General features: G+C 45.7%; 7 non-coding genes across 7 annotated transcripts; all 7 read right to left on the bottom strand.

The window, feature by feature from the left end:
* Positions 1 to 654: 654 nt before the first annotated feature.
* Positions 655 to 727, bottom strand: trnar-acg (transfer RNA arginine (anticodon ACG)). The gene has a single exon. It is a non-coding gene; the product is annotated as a tRNA-Arg (tRNA).
* Positions 728 to 2,182: 1,455 nt separating this feature from the next.
* trnav-aac (transfer RNA valine (anticodon AAC)) lies at positions 2,183 to 2,255 on the bottom strand. Its single transcript has one exon. It is a non-coding gene; the product is annotated as a tRNA-Val (tRNA).
* A 3,100-nt stretch (positions 2,256 to 5,355) lies between these two features.
* On the bottom strand, positions 5,356 to 5,428 carry trnar-acg (transfer RNA arginine (anticodon ACG)). Its single transcript has one exon. It is a non-coding gene; the product is annotated as a tRNA-Arg (tRNA).
* A 1,455-nt stretch (positions 5,429 to 6,883) lies between these two features.
* On the bottom strand, positions 6,884 to 6,956 carry trnav-aac (transfer RNA valine (anticodon AAC)). Its single transcript has one exon. It is a non-coding gene; the product is annotated as a tRNA-Val (tRNA).
* A 2,152-nt stretch (positions 6,957 to 9,108) lies between these two features.
* trnav-aac (transfer RNA valine (anticodon AAC)) lies at positions 9,109 to 9,181 on the bottom strand. The gene has a single exon. It is a non-coding gene; the product is annotated as a tRNA-Val (tRNA).
* Positions 9,182 to 11,333: 2,152 nt separating this feature from the next.
* trnav-aac (transfer RNA valine (anticodon AAC)) lies at positions 11,334 to 11,406 on the bottom strand. Its single transcript has one exon. It is a non-coding gene; the product is annotated as a tRNA-Val (tRNA).
* Positions 11,407 to 16,028: 4,622 nt separating this feature from the next.
* trnav-aac (transfer RNA valine (anticodon AAC)) lies at positions 16,029 to 16,101 on the bottom strand. The gene has a single exon. It is a non-coding gene; the product is annotated as a tRNA-Val (tRNA).
* Between the last annotated feature and the right edge of the window lie 4,620 nt (positions 16,102 to 20,721).

Below are 20,721 nucleotides of genomic sequence, written 5' to 3'. Positions count from 1 at the left end.
TCTTAACGCTGACCTTCCGGACCTCGGCCTCCTGAAATGTTCCAAAGAAGCTCAACAAACACTCGAGGAACAGCAGCGCATCTTTCCACTGGGCTCAATACAGCTTTCACACTCATAGTGTGTGCAACCGTCTCACACTGTAAATGCTGCCCCCATTCTGTGTGTACTACCATCGCAGATTTGGGTTTGAATCTTGTTTCCACTTCGTCTTTGTATCCGGGCAGCAGTTGCTGAGAGCTGGCCCAGACACAGCGGCTGGAATGGCCTCATACTGTGGTGTAATTATTCTCTCATTCGATGCTCACCTCACTCTGTGGCCAGGGAACCCTAGGCCTTTTCTCATTTAATCTCTCCTGACTTGCACCCTGTCAGAGCGCTTTCCTGTTATTCTGTTTGCTCCCACCGGGATTTGACTTGGTTAAAACGTCCGACATTTCTAACCCGTCCCGGTTTTAATGAAAAGTGATGGTGAAAGACGAGCTGTGTTGTCCTGTCGACAAATGCCGCCTGACTCGCTGAGTTGTTCCAGTATCTTCCGCAGATGTCGGATCAACTTTCGATACGAGAATTGAAGACGTTCTGCTCACTTTGCTCTGCATCAAGAATCAGCTGTCCCACCCAGTGAGTTAAAGCGCACGCCAAAAGTTCGAATTTCGAGCCAGCCAGGAGTCGAACCTGGAATCTCCTGATTCGTAGTCAGACGCGTTATCCATTGCGCCACTGGCCCAGCCGGGTGAATGCATTTTGCTATTCCTTGTTGAGCCTCTGTGGCGCATTCGGCGGGATTCATTCACATTGGGTTTCCTTTGAGAAGCTGAGCTCACACAGCAGGGAACCAATACGTTCCCGAGACAATCAAGACATTTTCTAAAAGCTTGTCTATGTGTGGATATTCACTTACTTCTATTGACTTATTCCAGTAGATTCAGGCAGCTCTCTGTATGTTTCATTTTATTCAGTTCAACAACATCAGACTGTGTAACCTCTCTTCCCCCTCCACCATCTGCTTCTTCCCCCTCCACCATCTGTATCCATCATCTTATTTTAAATCCTTGCATTGATATGTTTTACCCTCAGCATTGCCCCCCTCCCCCAGCCCATACCATCCTACTTGAGCAATCTGATCCCTGTCGCCAATTGTTCGCTGACACACTGCTTACTTTCTGCGATTAACACATTCTGATCTCTTGAGGCGCCACTATCAGCACCTTGATTAGCCTCATTTACATTCCCTTTTTCTTTCTGTCCGAGACATTTTCGTCATTTTCCACCTATTGCTGACCACTCTATCGAGGCCCAATAGGGCACGCCAACCCCGCCCCATCCACATTAGTCTGAATCTGACCCCATTTCCAGTTCTCCAGCTTTGACAAAGAGTCACCCAGGCCCGGAACGACCGCTGCCATCTCGCTCCACAGAGGCTGTCAGTCCTGCTGAGATTGTCCAGTATGTTCCGTTTTTGTTTCAGAATGAAGCATCCGCAGTAAGTTGCATTTGTCGTTCATTTAGACATGTTTGAGATGGTGAATAAGTATGTTTATCTGCATTTGTAAATGCATGAAATTCTGTTGTGGATGAACTAGCTCCGAATATCCAAAATAGGAAGGTCCTTTTCTTCTCATTGCCTGTCGAAAATTCAGTGCTTGTTACTTAATGTGGAATTTATTTCAGTGGCTCATGAGAGACTAAACCTCATAATCCTCGAACATACGAGATGGGGGAACACAAGTACTTTGTGCAAACATTCCTCACACAACATGAGAAGCACTTGATGTTTCTACCCGGTATGGCCCCGGGGACCTTTCGCATGTTAGGGGAATGTGCTAACCACTACACTACAGAAACCGCTGGCGGTGCAGTAATCAATGGACTTGTGCAATGTTCAACCTCACTGTGTGCCTGCAGATTCTCATGGTTCGTCTGAGAGGCCATGTCACTTATTACAAGAAGTAGGCCGTTTCTTTAAAACCGATGTCTCAACTTATAAAACAATCAGGAATCGAACTTTACAGACCTGAAGATAAGTTATATTTTGCTTCAAGTGGAAGTTAAATTGAGAATGCAGGGCTTTCGTAAATAACCACAACCAGACGGGTGCATGCATTTTGCTATTTCTCGTTGATGAAGACCAGTTACGAGATTGCGGCAATAGTCAGCAACAGACTAAAATGGAAGTACGAGATGTTTCTGCCCGGTTTCGAACCGGGGACCTTTCGTGTGTTAGGCGAATGTGATAACCACTACACTACAGAAACAGCTAGCAATCAACGGACGTGTACAATGTGCAACCTCACTGTGTTGCTGCAGATTCGCATGGTGAGGCTGAGAGGCTAGGCCACTTATTGCAAGACGACTGCTGTTTCTTTCAAAAACAGATGTTTCAACATATAAAACCACGAGATGTAGAAATTAGATCGAACTTAACATGATCTGCGTTAACTTCACAGGGACGTGACCCATCTAATCCACAGAGCCAAAGTGGAGAATTGAACTGACTGGAGAGTTGCATCTTAACGCTGACCTTCCGGACCTCGGCCTCCTGAAATGTTCCAAAGAAGCTCAACAAACACTCGAGGAACAGCAGCGCATCTTTCCACTGGGCTCAATACAGCTTTCACACTCATAGTGTGTGCAACAGTCTCACACTGTAAATGCTGCCCCCATTCTGTGTGTCCTTCCATCGCAGATTTGGGTTTGAATCTTGTTTCCACTTCTTCTTTGTATCCGAGCGGTAGTTGTTGAGAGCTGGCACAGACACAGCGGCTGGAATGGCCTCATACTGTGGTGTAATTATTCTCTCATTCGATGCTCACCTCACTCTGTGGCCTTGGAAACCTAGGCCTTTTCTCATTTAATCTCTCCTGACTTGCACTCTGTCAGAGCGCTTTCCTGTTGTTCTGTTTACTCCCACCAGGATTTGACTTGGTTAAAACGTCCGACATTTCTAACCCGTCCCGGTTTTAATGAAAGGTGATGGTGAAAGACAAGCTTTGTTGTCCAGTCGACAAATTCCGCCTGACTCGCTGAGTTGTTCCAGTATTTTCCGCAGATGTTAGATCGACTTTCGATGGCAATAACAGCGTGCTTCTGTTACTTTCCCGGGGCTCGTTGGTCTAGGGGTATGACATTCACTTACCTCTATTAACTAATTCCAGTTGATTCAGGCAGCCCTCTGTATGTTTCATTTTATTCAGTTCAACAACATCAGACTGTGTAATCTCTCTTCTCCCTCCACCATCTGTTTATTTCCATCAAGTTATTTTCATTCCTTCCATTGGCATGTTTTACCCTCAGCATTGCCCCCCTCCCCCCAGCCCATACCATCCTACTTGAGCAACCCTGTCGCCAATTGTTCGCTGACACACTGCTTACTTTGTTCTGCTATTAACACATTCTGATCTCTTGAGGCGCCACTATCAGCACCTTTGTTAGCCTTGATTAGCCTCATTTACATTCCCTTTTTCTTTCTGTCCGAGACATTTTCGTCATTTTCCACCTATTGCTGACCACTCTATCGAGGCCCAATAGGGCACGCCAACCCCGCCCCATCCACATTTGTCTGAATCTGACCCCATTTCCAGTTCTCCAGCTTTGACAAAGAGTCACCCAGGCCCGGAACGACCGCTGCCATCTCGCTCCAGAGAGGCCGTCAGTCCTGCTGAGATTGTCCAGTATGTTCTGTTTTTGTTTCAGAATGAAGCATCCGCAGTGAGTTGCATTTGTCGTTCATTTAGACATGTTTGAGATGGTGAATAAGTAGGTTTATCTGCATTTGTAAATGCATGAAATTCTGTTGTGGATGAACTAGCTCCGCATATCCAAAATAAGAAGGTCCTTTTCTTCTCATTGCCTGTCGAAAATTCAGTGCTTGTGACTTAATGTGGAATTTATTTTGGTGGCTCATGAGAGACTAATCCTCATAATCCTCGAACATACGAGATGGGGGAACACAAGTACTTTGTGCAAACATTCCTCACACAACATGAGAAGCACTTGATGTTTCTACCCGGTATGGCCCCGGGGACCTTTCGCGTGTTAGGGGAATGTGCTAACCACTACACTACAGAACCCGCTGGCGGTGCAGTAATCAATGGACTTGTGCAATGTTCAACCTCACTGTGTGCCTGCAGATTCTCATGGTTCGTCTGAGAGGCCATGTCACTTATTACAAGAAGACAGCCGTTTCTTTAAAACCGATGTCTCAACTTATAAAACAATCAGGAATCGAACTTTACAGACCTGAAGATAAGTTATGTTTTGCTTGAAGTGGAAGTTAAATTGAGAATGCAGGGCTTTCGTAAATAACCACAACCAGACGGGTGCATGCCTTTTGCTATTCCTCGTTGATGAAGACCAGTTACGAGACTGCGGCAATAGTCAGCAACAGACTAAACTGGAAGTACCTTTCGCGTGTTAGGCGAATGTGATAACCACTACACTACAGAAACAGCTGGCAAACAACGGACGTGTACAATGTGCACCCTCGCTGTGTTGCTGAAGATTCGCATGGTGAGGCTGAGAGGCTAGGCCACTTATTACAAGACGACTGCTGTTTCTTTCAAAAACAGATGTTTCAACATATAAAACCACGAGATGTAGAAATTAGATCGAACTTAACATGATCTGCGTTACCTTCACAGGGACGTGACCCATCTAATCCACAGAGCCAAAGTGGAGAATTGAACTGACTGGAGAGCTGCATCTTAACGCTGACCTTCCGGACCTCGGCCTCCTGAAATGTTCCAAAGAAGCTCAACAAACACTCGAGGAACAGCAGCGCATCTTTCCACTGGGCTCAATACAGCTTTCACACTCATAGTGTGTGCAACCGTCTCACACTGTAAATGCTGCCCCCATTCTGTGTGTACTACCATCGCAGATTTGGGTTTGAATCTTGTTTCCACTTCTTCTTTGTATCCGGGCGGTAGTTGTTGAGAGCTGGCACAGACACAGCGGCTGGAATGGCCTCATACTGTGGTGTAATTATTCTCTCATTCGATGCTCACCTCACTCTGTGGCCAGGGAACCCGAGGCCTTTTCTCATTTAATCTCTCCTGACTTGCACCCTGTCAGAGCGCTTTCCTGTTATTCTGTTTGCTCCCACCGGGATTTGACTTGGTTAAAACGTCCGACATTTCTAACCCGTCCCGGTTTTAATGAAAAGTGATGGTGAAAGACGAGCTGTGTTGTCCTGTCGACAAATGCCGCCTGACTCGCTGAGTTGTTCCAGTATCTTCCGCAGATGTCGGATCAACTTTCGATACGAGAATTGAAGACGTTCTGCTCACTTTGCTCTGCATCAAGAATCAGCTGTCCCACCCAGTGAGTTAAAGCGCACGCCAAAAGTTCGAATTTCGAGCCAGCCAGGAGTCGAACCTGGAATCTCCTGATTCGTAGTCAGACGCGTTATCCATTGCGCCACTGGCCCAGCCGGGTGAATGCATTTTGCTATTCCTTGTTGAGCCTCTGTGGCGCATTCGGCGGGATTCATTCACATTGGGTTTCCTTTGAGAAGCTGAGCTCACACAGCAGGGAACCAATACGTTCCCGAGACAATCAAGACATTTTCTAAAAGCTTGTCTATGTGTGGATATTCACTTACTTCTATTGACTTATTCCAGTAGATTCAGGCAGCTCTCTGTATGTTTCATTTTATTCAGTTCAACAACATCAGACTGTGTAACCTCTCTTCCCCCTCCACCATCTGCTTCTTCCCCCTCCACCATCTGTATCCATCATCTTATTTTAAATCCTTGCATTGATATGTTTTACCCTCAGCATTGCCCCCCTCCACCAGCCCATACCATCCTACTTGAGCAATCTGATCCCTGTCGCCAATTGTTCGCTGACACACTACTTACTTTCTGCGATTAACACATTCTGATCTCTTGAGGCGCCACTATCAGCACCTTGATTAGCCTCATTTACATTCCCTTTTTCTTTCTGTCCGAGACATTTTCGTCATTTTCCACCTATTGCAGACCACTCTATCGAGGCCCAATAGGGCACGCCAACCCCGCCCCATCCACATTAGTCTGAATCTGACCCCATTTCCAGTTCTCCAGCTTTGACAAAGAGTCACCCAGGCCCGGAACGACCGCTGCCATCTCGCTCCACAGAGGCTGTCAGTCCTGCTGAGATTGTCCAGTATGTTCCGTTTTTGTTTCAGAATGAAGCATCCGCAGTAAGTTGCATTTGTCGTTCATTTAGACATGTTTGAGATGGTGAATAAGTATGTTTATCTGCATTTGTAAATGCATGAAATTCTGTTGTGGATGAACTAGCTCCGAATATCCAAAATAGGAAGGTCCTTTTCTTCTCATTGCCTGTCGAAAATTCAGTGCTTGTTACTTAATGTGGAATTTATTTTGGTGGCTCATGAGAGACTAAACCTCATAATCCTCGAACATACGAGATGGGGGAACACAAGTACTTTGTGCAAACATTCCTCACACAACATGAGAAGCACTTGATGTTTCTACCCGGTATGGCCCCGGGGACCTTTCGCATGTTAGGGGAATGTGCTAACCACTACACTACAGAAACCGCTGGCGGTGCAGTAATCAATGGACTTGTGCAATGTTCAACCTCACTGTGTGCCTGCAGATTCTCATGGTTCGTCTGAGAGGCCATGTCACTTATTACAAGAAGTAGGCCGTTTCTTTAAAACCGATGTCTCAACTTATAAAACAATCAGGAATCGAACTTTACAGACCTGAAGATAAGTTATATTTTGCTTCAAGTGGAAGTTAAATTGAGAATGCAGGGCTTTCGTAAATAACCACAACCAGACGGGTGCATGCATTTTGCTATTTCTCGTTGATGAAGACCAGTTACGAGATTGCGGCAATAGTCAGCAACAGACTAAAATGGAAGTACGAGATGTTTCTGCCCGGTTTCGAACCGGGGACCTTTCGTGCGTTAGGCGAATGTGATAACCACTACACTACAGAAACAGCTGGCAATCAACGGACGTGTACAATGTGCAACCTCACTGTGTTGCTGCAGATTCGCATGGTGAGGCTGAGAGGCTAGGCCACTTATTACAAGACGACTGCTGTTTCTTTCAAAAACAGATGTTTCAACATATAAAACCACGAGATGTAGAAATTAGATCGAACTTAACATGATCTGCGTTAACTTCACAGGGACGTGACCCATCTAATCCACAGAGCCAAAGTGGAGAATTGAACTGACTGGAGAGTTGCATCTTAACGCTGACCTTCCGGACCTCGGCCTCCTGAAATGTTCCAAAGAAGCTCAACAAACACTCGAGGAACAGCAGCGCATCTTTCCACTGGGCTCAATACAGCTTTCACACTCATAGTGTGTGCAACAGTCTCACACTGTAAATGCTGCCCCCATTCTGTGTGTCCTTCCATCGCAGATTTGGGTTTGAATCTTGTTTCCACTTCTTCTTTGTATCCGAGCGGTAGTTGTTGAGAGCTGGCACAGACACAGCGGCTGGAATGGCCTCATACTGTGGTGTAATTATTCTCTCATTCGATGCTCACCTCACTCTGTGGCCAGGGAACCCTAGGCCTTTTCTCATTTAATCTCTCCTGACTTGCACCCTGTCAGAGCGCTTTCCTGTTGTTCTGTTTGCTCCCACCAGGATTTCACTTGGTTAAAACGTCCGACATTTCTAACCCGTCCCGGTTTTAATGAAAGGTGACGGTGAAAGACAAGCTTTGTTGTCCTGTCGACAAATTCCGCCTGACTCGCTGAGTTGTTCCAGTATTTTCCGCAGATGTTAGATCGACTTTCGATGGCAATAACAGCGTGCTTCTGTTACTTTCCCGGGGCTCGTTAGTCTAGGGGTATGACATTCACTTACCTCTATTGACTAATTCCAGTTGATTCAGGCAGCCCTCTGTATGTTTCATTTTATTCAGTTCAACAACATCAGACTGTGTAATCTCTCTTCTCCCTCCACCATCTGTTTATTTCCATCAAGTTATTTTCATTCCTTCCATTGGTATGTTTTACCCTCAGCATTGCCCCCCTCCCCCCAGCCCATACCATCCTACTTGAGCAACCCTGTCGCCAATTGTTCGCTGACACACTGCTTACTTTGTTCTGCTATTAACACATTCTGATCTCTTGAGGCGCCACTATCAGCACCTTTGTTAGCCTTGATTTGCCTCATTTACATTCCCTTTTTCTTTCTGTCCGAGACATTTTCGTCATTTTCCACCTATTGCTGACCACTCTATCGAGGCCCAATAGGGCACGCCAACCCCGCCCCATCCACATTTGTCTGAATCTGACCCCATTTCCAGTTCTCCAGCTTTGACAAAGAGTCACCCAGGCCCGGAACGACCGCTGCCATCTCGCTCCAGAGAGGCCGTCAGTCCTGCTGAGATTGTCCAGTATGTTCTGTTTTTGTTTCAGAATGAAGCATCCGCAGTAAGTTGCATTTGTCGTTCATTTAGACATGTTTGAGATGGTGAATAAGTAGGTTTATCTGCATTTGTAAATGCATGAAATTCTGTTGTGGATGAACTAGCTCCGCATATCCAAAATAAGAAGGTCCTTTTCTTCTCATTGCCTGTCGAAAATTCAGTGCTTGTGACTTAATGTGGAATTTATTTTGGTGGCTCATGAGAGACTAATCCTCATAATCCTCGAACATACGAGATGGGGGAACACAAGTACTTTGTGCAAACATTCCTCACACAACATGAGAAGCACTTGATGTTTCTACCCGGTATGGCCCCGGGGACCTTTCGCATGTTAGGGGAATGTGCTAACCACTACACTACAGAAACCGCTGGCGGTGCAGTAATCAATGGACTTGTGCAATGTTCAACCTCACTGTGTGCCTGCAGATTCTCATGGTTCGTCTGAGAGGCCATGTCACTTATTACAAGAAGACAGCCGTTTCTTTAAAACCGATGTCTCAACTTATAAAACAATCAGGAATCGAACTTTACAGACCTGAAGATAAGTTATATTTTGCTTCAAGTGGAAGTTAAATTGAGAATGCAGGGCTTTCGTAAATAACCACAACCAGACGGGTGCATGCATTTTGCTATTCCTCGTTGATGAAGACCAGTTACGAGATGGCGGCAATAGTCAGCAACAGACTAAACTGAAAGTACGAGATGTTTCTGCCCGGTTTCGAACCGGGGACCATTCGTGTGTTAGGCGAATGTGATAACCACTACACTACAGAAACAGCTGGCATTCAACGGACGTGTACAATGTGCAACCTCACTGTGTTGCTGCAGATTCGCATGGTGAGGCTGAGAGGCTAGGCCACTTATTACAAGACGACTGCTGTTTCTTTCAAAAACAGATGTTTCAACATATAAAACCACGAGATGTAGAAATTAGATCGAACTTAACATGATCTGCGTTAACTTCACAGGGACGTGACCCATCTAATCGACAGAGCCAAAGTGGAGAATTGAACTGACTGGAGAGTTGCATCTTAACGCTGACCTTCCGGACCTCGGCCTCCTGAAATGTTCCAAAGAAGCTCAACAAACACTCGAGGAACAGCAGCGCATCTTTCCACTGGGCTCAATACAGCTTTCACACTCATAGTGTGTGCAACAGTCTCACACTGTAAATGCTGCCCCCATTCTGTGTGTCCTTCCATCGCAGATTTGGGTTTGAATCTTGTTTCCACTTCTTCTTTGTATCCGAGCGGTAGTTGTTGAGAGCTGGCACAGACACAGCGGCTGGAATGGCCTCATACTGTGGTGTAATTATTCTCTCATTCGATGCTCACCTCACTCTGTGGCCAGGGAACCCTAGGCCTTTTCTCATTTAATCTCTCCTGATTTGCACCCTGTCAGAGCGCTTTCCTGTTGTTCTGTTTGCTCCCACCAGGATTTCACTTGGTTAAAACGTCCGACATTTCTAACCCGTCCCGGTTTTAATGAAAGGTGACGGTGAAAGACAAGCTTTGTTGTCCTGTCGACAAATTCCGCCTGACTCGCTGAGTTGTTCCAGTATTTTCCGCACATGTTAGATCGACTTTCGATGGCAATAACAGCGTGCTTCTGTTACTTTCCCGGGGCTCGTTAGTCTAGGGGTATGACATTCACTTACCTCTATTGACTAATTCCAGTTGATTCAGGCAGCCCTCTGTATGTTTCATTTTATTCAGTTCAACAACATCAGACTGTGTAATCTCTCTTCTCCCTCCACCATCTGTTTATTTCCATCAAGTTATTTTCATTCCTTCCATTGGTATGTTTTACCCTCAGCATTGCCCCCCTCCCCCCAGCCCATACCATCCTACTTGAGCAACCCTGTCGCCAATTGTTCGCTGACACACTGCTTACTTTGTTCTGCTATTAACACATTCTGATCTCTTGAGGCGCCACTATCAGCACCTTTGTTAGCCTTGATTTGCCTCATTTACATTCCCTTTTCCTTTCTGTCCGAGACATTTTCGTCATTTTCCACCTATTGCTGACCACTCTATCGAGGCCCAATAGGGCACGCCAACCCCGCCCCATCCACATTTGTCTGAATCTGACTCCATTTCCAGTTCTCCAGCTTTGACAAAGAGTCACCCAGGCCCGGAACGACCGCTGCCATCTCGCTCCAGAGAGGCCGTCAGTCCTGCTGAGATTGTCCAGTATGTTCTGTTTTTGTTTCAGAATGAAGCATCCGCAGTAAGTTGCATTTGTCGTTCATTTAGACATGTTTGAGATGGTGAATAAGTAGGTTTATCTGCATTTGTAAATGCATGAAATTCTGTTGTGGATGAACTAGCTCCGCATATCCAAAATAAGAAGGTCCTTTTCTTCTCATTGCCTGTCGAAAATTCAGTGCTTGTGACTTAATGTGGAATTTATTTTGGTGGCTCATGAGAGACTAATCCTCATAATCCTCGAACATACGAGATGGGGGAACACAAGTACTTTGTGCAAACATTCCTCACACAACATGAGAAGCACTTGATGTTTCTACCCGGTATGGCCCCGGGGACCTTTCGCATGTTAGGGGAATGTGCTAACCACTACACTACAGAAACCGCTGGCGGTGCAGTAATCAATGGACTTGTGCAATGTTCAACCTCACTGTGTGCCTGCAGATTCTCATGGTTCGTCTGAGAGGCCATGTCACTTATTACAAGAAGACAGCCGTTTCTTTAAAACCGATGTCTCAACTTATAAAACAATCAGGAATCGAACTTTACAGACCTGAAGATAAGTTATGTTTTGCTTGAAGTGGAAGTTAAATTGAGAATGCAGGGCTTTCGTAAATAACCACAACCAGACGGGTGCATGCCTTTTGCTATTCCTCGTTGATGAAGACCAGTTACGAGACTGCGGCAATAGTCAGCAACAGACTAAACTGGAAGTACGAGATGTTTCTGCCCGGTTTCGAACCGGGGACCTTTCGCGTGTTAGGCGAATGTGACAACCACTACACTACAGAAACAGCTGGCAATCAACGGACGTGTACAATGTGCAACCTCGCTGTGTTGCTGCAGATTCGCATGGTGAGGCTGAGAGGCTCGGCCACTTATTACAAGACGACTGCTGTTTCTTTCAAAAACAGATGTTTCAACATATAAAACCACGAGATGTAGAAATTAGATCGAACTTAACATGATCTGCGTTAACTTCACAGGGACGTGACACATCTAATCCACAGAGCCAAAGTGGAGAATTCAACTGACTGGAGAGCTGCATCTTAACGCTGACCTTCCGGACCTCGGCCTCCTGAAATGTTCCAAAGAAGCTCAACAAACACTCGAGGAACAGCAGCGCATCTTTCCACTGGGCTCAATACAGCTTTCACACTCATAGTGTGTGCAACCGTCTCACACTGTAAATGCTGCCCCCATTCTGTGTGTACTACCATCGCAGATTTGGGTTTGAATCTTGTTTCCACTTCTTCTTTGTATCCGGGCGGTAGTTGTTGAGAGCTGGCACAGACACAGCGGCTGGAATGGCCTCATACTGTGGTGTAATTATTCTCTCATTCGATGCTCACCTCACTCTGTGGCCAGGGAACCCTAGGCCTTTTCTCATTTAATCTCTCCTGACTTGCACCCTGTCAGAGCGCTTTCCTGTTGTTCTGTTTGCTCCCACCAGGATTTGACTTGGTTAAAACGTCCGACATTTCTAACCCGTCCCGGTTTTAATGAAAGGTGATGGTGAAAGACAAGCTTTGTTGTCCTTTCGACAAATTCCGCCTGACTCGCTGAGTTGTTCCAGTGTCTTCCGCAGATGTTGGATCAAATTTCGATGGCTATAACAGCGTGCTTCTATGACATCTCTGTGGCTCGTTGGTCTAGGGGTATCATTCTCGCTTTGGGTGTCGTGGTTTCGAAACTTGCGGGAGGTCCCGGGTTCAAATCCCGGAAGAGCCCTTTGATAAGGTTTTCTGTTGGTCAGGCGATATGTTTTCTTCATTTCTTTGCGGCTCATTCGGCGGGATTCATTCACATTGGGTTTGCTTTGAGAAGCTGAGCTCACACGGCAGGGAACCAATAGGTTCGCGAGACAATCGGGACATTGTCTAAAAGCTTGTCTATGTGTGGACATTCGCTTACCTTTATTGACTTATTCCAGTAGATTCAGGCAGCTCTCTGTATGTTTCATTTTATTCAGTTCAACAACATCAGACTGTGTAATCTCTCTTCTCCCTCCACCATCTGTTTATTTCCATCAAGTTATTTTCATTCCTTCCATTGGCATGTTTTACCCTCAGCATTGCCCCCCTCCCCTCAGCCCATACCATCCTACTTGAGCAATCTGATCCCTGTCGCCAATTGTTCGCTGACACACTGCTTACTTTGTTCTGCTATTAACACATTCTGATCTCTTGAGGCGCCACTATCAGCACCTTTGTTAGCCTTGATTAGCCTCATTTACATTCCCTTTTTCTTTCTGTCCGAGACATTTTCGTCATTTTCCACCGATTGCTGACCACTCTATCGAGGCCCAATAGGGCACGCCAACCCCGCCCCATCCACATTTGTCTGAATCTGACCCCATTTCCAGTTCTGCAGCTTTGACAAAGAGTCACCCAGGCCCGGAACGACCGCTGCCATCTCGCTCCACAGAGGCCGTCAGTCCTGCTGAGATTGTCCAGTATGTTCTGTTTTTGTTTCAGAATGAAGCATCCGCAGTAAGTTGCATTTGTCGTTCATTTAGACATGTTTGAGATGGTGAATAAGTAGGTTTATCTGCATTTGTAAATGCATGAAATTCTGTTGTGGATGAACTAGCTCCGCATATCCAAAATAAGAAGGTCCTTTTCTTCTCATTGCCTGTCGAAAATTCAGTGCTTGTGACTTAATGTGGAATTTATTTTGGTGGCTCATGAGAGACCAATCCTCATAATCCTCGAACATACGAGATGGGGGAACACAAGTACTTTGTGCAAACATTCCTCACACAACATGAGAAGCACTTGATGTTTCTACCCGGTATGGCCCCGGGGACCTTTCGCATGTTAGGGGAATGTGCTAACCACTACACTACAGAAACCGCTGGCGGTGCAGTAATCAATGGACTTGTGCAATGTTCAACCTCACTGTGTGCCTGCAGATTCTCATGGTTCGTCTGAGAGGCCATGTCACTTATTACAAGAAGACAGCCGTTTCTTTAAAACCGATGTCTCAACTTATAAAACAATCAGAAATCGAACTTTACAGACCTGAAGATAAGTTATATTTTGCTTCAAGTGGAAGTTAAATTGAGAATGCAGGGCTTTCGTAAATAACCACAACCAGACGGGTGCATGCATTTTGCTATTGCTCGTTGATGAAGACCAGTTACGAGATTGCGGGAATAGTCAGCAACAGACTAAACTGGAAGTACGAGATGTTTCTGCCCGGTTTCGAAGCGGAGACCTTTCGTGTTTTCGGCGAATGTGATAACCACTACACTACAGAAACAGCTGGCAATCAACGGACGTGTACAATGTGCAACCTCACTGTGTTGCTGCAGATTCGCATGGTGAGGCTGAGAGGCTAGGCCACTTATTACAAGACGACTGCTGTTTCTTTCAAAAACAGATGTTTCAACATATAAAACCACGAGATGTAGAAATTAGATCGAACTTAACATGATCTGCGTTAACTTCACAGGGACGTGACCCATCTAATCCACAGAGCCAAAGTGGAGAATTGAACTGACTGGAGAGTTGCATCTTAACGCTGACCTTCCGGACCTCGGCCTCCTGAAATGTTCCAAAGAAGCTCAACAAACACTCGAGGAACAGCAGCGCATCTTTCAACTGGGCTCAATACAGCTTTCACACTCATAGTGTGTGCAACAGTCTCACACTGTAAATGCTGCCCCCATTCTGTGTGTCCTTCCATCGCAGATTTGGGTTTGAATCTTGTTTCCACTTCTTCTTTGTATCCGAGCGGTAGTTGTTGAGAGCTGGCACAGACACAGCGGCTGGAATGGCCTCATACTGTGGTGTAATTATTCTCTCATTCGATGCTCACCTCACTCTGTGGCCAGGGAACCCTAGGCCTTTTCTCATTTAATCTCTCCTGACTTGCACCCTGTCAGAGCGCTTTCCTGTTGTTCTGTTTGCTCCCACCAGGATTTGACTTGGTTAAAACGTCCGACATTTCTAACCCGTCCCGGTTTTAATGAAAGGTGATGGTGAAAGACAAGCTTTGTTGTCCTGTCGTCAAATTCCGCCTGACTCGCTGAGTTGTTCCAGTATTTTCCGCAGATGTTAGATCGACTTTCGATGGCAATAACAGCGTGCTTCTGTTACTTTCCCGGGGCTCGTTAGTCTAGGGGTATGACATTCACTTACCTCTATTGACTAATTCCAGTTGATTCAGGCAGCCCTCTGTATGTTTCATTTTATTCAGTTCAACAACATCAGACTGTGTAATCTCTCTTCTCCCTCCACCATCTGTTTATTTCCATCAAGTTATTTTCATTCCTTCCATTGGTATGTTTTACCCTCAGCATTGCCCCCCTCCCCCCAGCCCATACCATCCTACTTGAGCAACCCTGTCGCCAATTGTTCGCTGACACACTGCTTACTTTGTTCTGCTATTATCACATTCTGATCTCTTGAGGCGCCACTATCAGCACCTTTGTTAGCCTTGATTAGCCTCATTTACATTCCCTTTTTCTTTCTGTCCGAGACATTTTCGTCATTTTCCATCTATTGCTGACCACTCTATCGAGGCCCAATAGGGCACGCCAACCCCGCCCCATCCACATTTGTCTGAATCTGACCCCATTTCCAGTTCTCCAGCTTTGACAAAGAGTCACCCAGGCCCGGAACGACCGCTGCCATCTCGCTCCACAGAGGCCGTCAGTCCTGCTGAGATTGTCCAGTATGTTCTGTTTTTGTTTCAGAATGAAGCATCCGCAGTAAGTTGCATTTGTCGTTCATTTAGACATGTTTGAGATGGTGAATAAGTAGGTTTATCTGCATTTGTAAATGCATGAAATTCTGTTGTGGATGAACTAGCTCCGCATATCCAAAATAAGAAGGTCCTTTTCTTCTCACTGCCTGTCGAAAATTCAGTGCTTGTGACTTAATGTGGAATTTATTTTGGTGGCTCATGAGAGACTAATCCTCATAATCCTCGAACATACGAGATGGGGGAACACAAGTACTTTGTGCAAACATTCCTCACACAACATGAGAAGCACTTGATGTTTCTACCCGGTATGGCCCCGGGGACCTTTCGCATGTTAGGGGAATGTGCTAACCACTACACTACAGAAACCGCTGGCGGTGCAGTAATCAATGGACTTGTGCAATGTTCAACCTCACTGTGTGCCTGCAGATTCTCATGGTTCGTCTGAGAGGCCATGTCACTTATTACAAGAAGACAGCCGTTTCTTTAAAACCGATGTCTCAACTTATAAAACAATCAGGAATCGAACTTTACAGACCTGAAGATAAGTTATGTTTTGCTTGAAGTGGAAGTTAAATTGAGAATGCAGGGCTTTCGTAAATAACCACAACCAGACGGGTGCATGCATTTTGCTATTCCTCGTTGATGAAGACCAGTTACGAGACTGCGGCAATAGTCAGCAACAGACTAAACTGGAAGTACGAGATGTTACTGCCCGGTTTCGAACCGGGGACTTTTCGCGTGTTAGGCGAATGTGATAACCACTACACTACAGAAACAGCTGGCAATCAACGGACGTGTACAATGTGCAACCTCACTGTGTTGCTGCAGGTTCGCATGGTGAGGCTGAGAGGCTAGGCCACTTATTACAAGACGACTGCTGTTTCTTTCAAAAACAGATGTTTCAACATATAAAACCACGAGATGTAGAAATTAGATCGAACTTAACATGATCTGCGTTAACTTCACAGGGACGTGACCCATCTAATCCACAGAGCCAAAGTGGAGAATTGAACTGACTGGAGAGCTGCATCTTAACGCTGACCTTCCGGACCTCGGCCTCCTGAAATGTTCCAAAGAAGCTCAACAAACACTCGAGGAACAGCAGCGCATCTTTCCACTGGGCTCAATACAGCTTTCACACTCATAGTGTGTGCAACCGTCTCACACTGTAAATGCTGCCCCCATTCTGTGTGGACTACCATCGCAGATTTGGGTTTGAATCTTGTTTCCACTTCTTCTTTTTTTCGGGGCGGTAGTTGTTGAGAGCTGGCACAGACACAGCGGCTGGAATGGCCTCATACTGTGGTGTAATTATTCTCTCATTCGATGCTCACCTCACTCTGTGGCCAGGGAACCCTAGGCCTTTTCTCATGTAATCTCTCCTGACTTGCACCCTGTCAGAGCGCTTTCCTGTTGTTCTGTTTGCTCCCACCAGGATTTGACTTGGTTAAAACGTCCGACATTTCTAACCCGTCCCGGTTTTAATGAAAGGTGATGGTGAAAGACAAGCTTTGTTGTCCTGTCGACAAATTCCGCCTGACTCGCTGAGTTGTTCCAGTATCTTCCGCAGATGTTGGATCAAATTTCGATGGCTATAACAGCGTACTTCGATGACATCTTTGGGTTCGTTGGTCTAGAGGTATGATTCTCGCTTTGGGTGTCGTGGTTTCGAAACTTGCGGGAGGTCTCGGGTTCAAATCCCGGACGAGCCCTTTGATAAGGTTTTCTGTTGGTCAGGCGATATGTTTTCTTCATTTCTTTGCGGCTCATTCGGCGGGATTCATTCACATTGGGTTTGCTTTGAGAAGCTGAGCTCACACGGCAGGGAACCAATAGGTTCGCGAGACAATCGGGACATTGTCTAAAAGCTTGTCTATGTGTGGACATTCGCTTACCTTTATTGACTTATTCCAGTAGATTCAGGCAGCTCTCTGTATGTTTCATTTTATTCAGTTCAACAACATCAGACTGTGTAATCTCTCTTCTCCCTCCACCATCTGTTTATTTCCATCAAGTTATTTTCATTCCTTCCATTGGCATGTTTTACCCTCAGCATTGCCCCCCTCCCCTCAGCCCATACCATCCTACTTGAGCAATCTGATCCCTGTCGCCAATTGTTCGCTGACACACTGCTTACTTTGTTCTGCTATTAACACATTCTGATCTCTTGAGGCGCCACTATCAGCACCTTTGTTAGCCTTGATTAGCCTCATTTACATTCCCTTTTTCTTTCTGTCCGAGACATTTTCGTCATTTTCCACCTATTGCTGACCACTCTATCGAGGCCCAATAGGGCACGCCAACCCCGCCCCATCCACATTTGTCTGAATCTGACCCCATTTCCAGTTCTGCAGCTTTGACAAAGAGTCACCTAGGCCCGGAACGACCGCTGCCATCTCGCTCCACAGAGGCCGTCAGTCCTGCTGAGATTGTCCAGTATGTTCTGTTTTTGTTTCAGAATGAAGCATCCGCAGTAAGTTGCATTTGTCGTTCATTTAGACATATTTGAGATGGTGAATAAGTAGGTTTATCTGCATTTGTAAATGCATGAAATTCTGTTGTGGATGAACTAGCTCCGCATATCCAAAATAAGAAGGTCCTTTTCTTCTCATTGCCTGTCGAAAATTCAGTGCTTGTGACTTAATGTGGAATTTATTTTGGTGGCTCATGAGAGACTAATCCTCATAATCCTCGAACATACGAGATGGGGGAACACAAGTACTTTGTGCAAACATTCCTCACACAACATGAGAAGCACTTGATGTTTCTACCCGGTATGGCCCCGGGGACCTTTCGCATGTTAGGGGAATGTGCTAACCACTACACTACAGAAACCGCTGGCGGTGCAGTAATCAATGGACTTGTGCAATGTTCAACCTCACTGTGTGCCTGCAGATTCTCATGGTTCGTCTGAGAGGCCATGTCACTTATTACAAGAAGACAGCCGTTTCTTTAAAACCGATGTCTCAACTTATAAAACAATCAGAAATCGAACTTTACAGACCTGAAGATAAGTTATATTTTGCTTCAAGTGGAAGTTAAATTGAGAATGCAGGGCTTTCGTAAATAACCACAACCAGACGGGTGCATGCATTTTGCTATTGCTCGTTGATGAAGACCAGTTACGAGATTGCGGCAATAGTCAGCAACAGACTAAACTGGAAGTACGAGATGTTTCTGCCCGGTTTCGAAGCGGGGACCTTTCGTGAGTTCGGCGAATGTGATAACCACTACACTACAGAAACAGCTGGCAATCAACGGACGTGTACAATGTGCAACCTCACTGTGTTGCTGCAGATTCGCATGGTGAGGCTGAGAGGCTAGGCCACTTATTACAAGACGACTGCTGTTTCTTTCAAAAACAGATGTTTCAACATATAAAACCACGAGATGTAGAAATTAGGTCGAACTTAACATGATCTGCGTTAACTTCACAGGGACGTGACCCATCTAATCCACAGAGCCAAAGTGGAGAATTGAACTGACTGGAGAGTTGCATCTTAACGCTGACCTTCCGGACCTCGGCCTCCTGAAATGTTCCAAAGAAGCTCAACAAACACTCGAGGAACAGCAGCGCATCTTTCCACTGGGCTCAATACAGCTTTCACACTCATAGTGTGTGCAACAGTCTCACACTGTCAATGCTGCCCCCATTCTGTGTGTCCTTCCATCGCAGATTTGGGTTTGAATCTTGTTTCCACTTCTTCTTTGTATCCGAGCGGTAGTTGTTGAGAGCTGGCACAGACACAGCGGCTGGAATGGCCTCATACTGTGGTGTAATTATTCTCTCATTCGATGCTCACCTCACTCTGTGGCCAGGGAACCCTAGGCCTTTTCTCATTTAATCTCTCCTGACTTGCACCCTGTCAGAGCGCTTTCCTGTTGTTCTGTTTGCTCCCACCAGGATTTGACTTGGTTAAAACGTCCGACATTTCTAACCCGTCCCGGTTTTAATGAAAGGTGATGGTGAAAGACAAGCTTTGTTGTCCTGTCGACAAATTCCGCCTGACTCGCTGAGTTGTTCCAGTATTTTCCGCAGATGTTAGATCGACTTTCGATGGCAATAACAGCGTGCTTCTGTTACTTTCCCGGGGCTCGTTGGTCTAGGGGTATGACATTCACTTACCTCTATTGACTAATTCCAGTTGATTCAGGCAGCCCTCTGTATGTTTCATTTTATTCAGTTCAACAACATCAGACTGTGTAATCTCTCTTCTCCCTCCACCATCTGTTTATTTCCATCAAGTTATTTTCATTCCTTCCATTGGTATGTTTTACCCTCAGCATTGCCCCCTCCCCCCAGCCCATACCATCCTACTTGAGCAACCCTGTCGCCAATTGTTCGCTGACACACTGCTTACTTTGTTCTGCTATTAACACATTCTGATCTCTTGAGGCGCCACTATCAGCACCTTTGTTAGCCTTGATTAGCCTCATTTACATTCCCTTTTTCTTTCTGTCCGAGACATTTTCGTCATTTTCCACCTATTGCTGACCACTCTATCGAGGCCCAATAGGGCACGCCAACCCCGCCCCATCCACATTTGTCTGAATCTGACCCCATTTCCAGTTCTCCAGCTTTGACAAAGAGTCACCCAGGCCCGGAACGACCGCTGCCATCTCGCTCCAGAGAGGCCGTCAGTCCTGCTGAGATTGTCCAGTATGTTCTGTTTTTGTTTCAGAATGAAGCATCCGCAGTAAGTTGCATTTGTCGTTCATTTAGACATGTTTGAGATGGTGAATAAGTAGGTTTATCTGCATTTGTAAATGCATGAAATTCTGTTGTGGATGAACTAGCTCCGCATATCCAAAATAAGAAGGTCCTTTTCTTCTCACTGCCTGTCGAAAATTCAGTGCTTGTGACTTAATGTGGAATTTATTTTGGTGGCTCATGAGAGACTAATCCTCATAATCCTCGAACATACGAGATGGGGGAACACAAGTACTTTGTGCAAACATTCCTCACACAACATGAGAAGCACTTGATGTTTCTACCCGGTATGGCCCCGGGGACCTTTCGCATGTTAGGGGAATGTGCTAACCACTACACTACAGAAACCGCTGGCGGTGCAGTAATCAATGGACTTGTGCAATGTTCAACCTCACTGTGTGCCTGCAGATTCTCATGGTTCGTCTGAGAGGCCATGTCACTTATTACAAGAAGACAGCCGTTTCTTTAAAACCGATGTCTCAACTTATAAAACAATCAGGAATCGAACTTTACAGACCTGAAGATAAGTTATGTTTTGCTTGAAGTGGAAGTCAAATTGAGAATGCAGGGCTTTCGTAAATAACCACAACCAGACGGGTGCATGCATTTTGCTATTCCTCGTTGATGAAGACCAGTTACGAGACTGCGGCAATAGTCAGCAACAGACTAAACTGGAAGTACGTGA

The sequence above is a fragment of the Scyliorhinus torazame genome, chromosome 5, assembly GCF_047496885.1.
Source record: "Scyliorhinus torazame isolate Kashiwa2021f chromosome 5, sScyTor2.1, whole genome shotgun sequence".
Lineage (NCBI taxonomy): Eukaryota > Metazoa > Chordata > Chondrichthyes > Carcharhiniformes > Scyliorhinidae > Scyliorhinus > Scyliorhinus torazame.
Note: the sequence above shows the minus strand (reverse complement) of the source record. Positions and strands in the feature narration are given on the sequence as shown.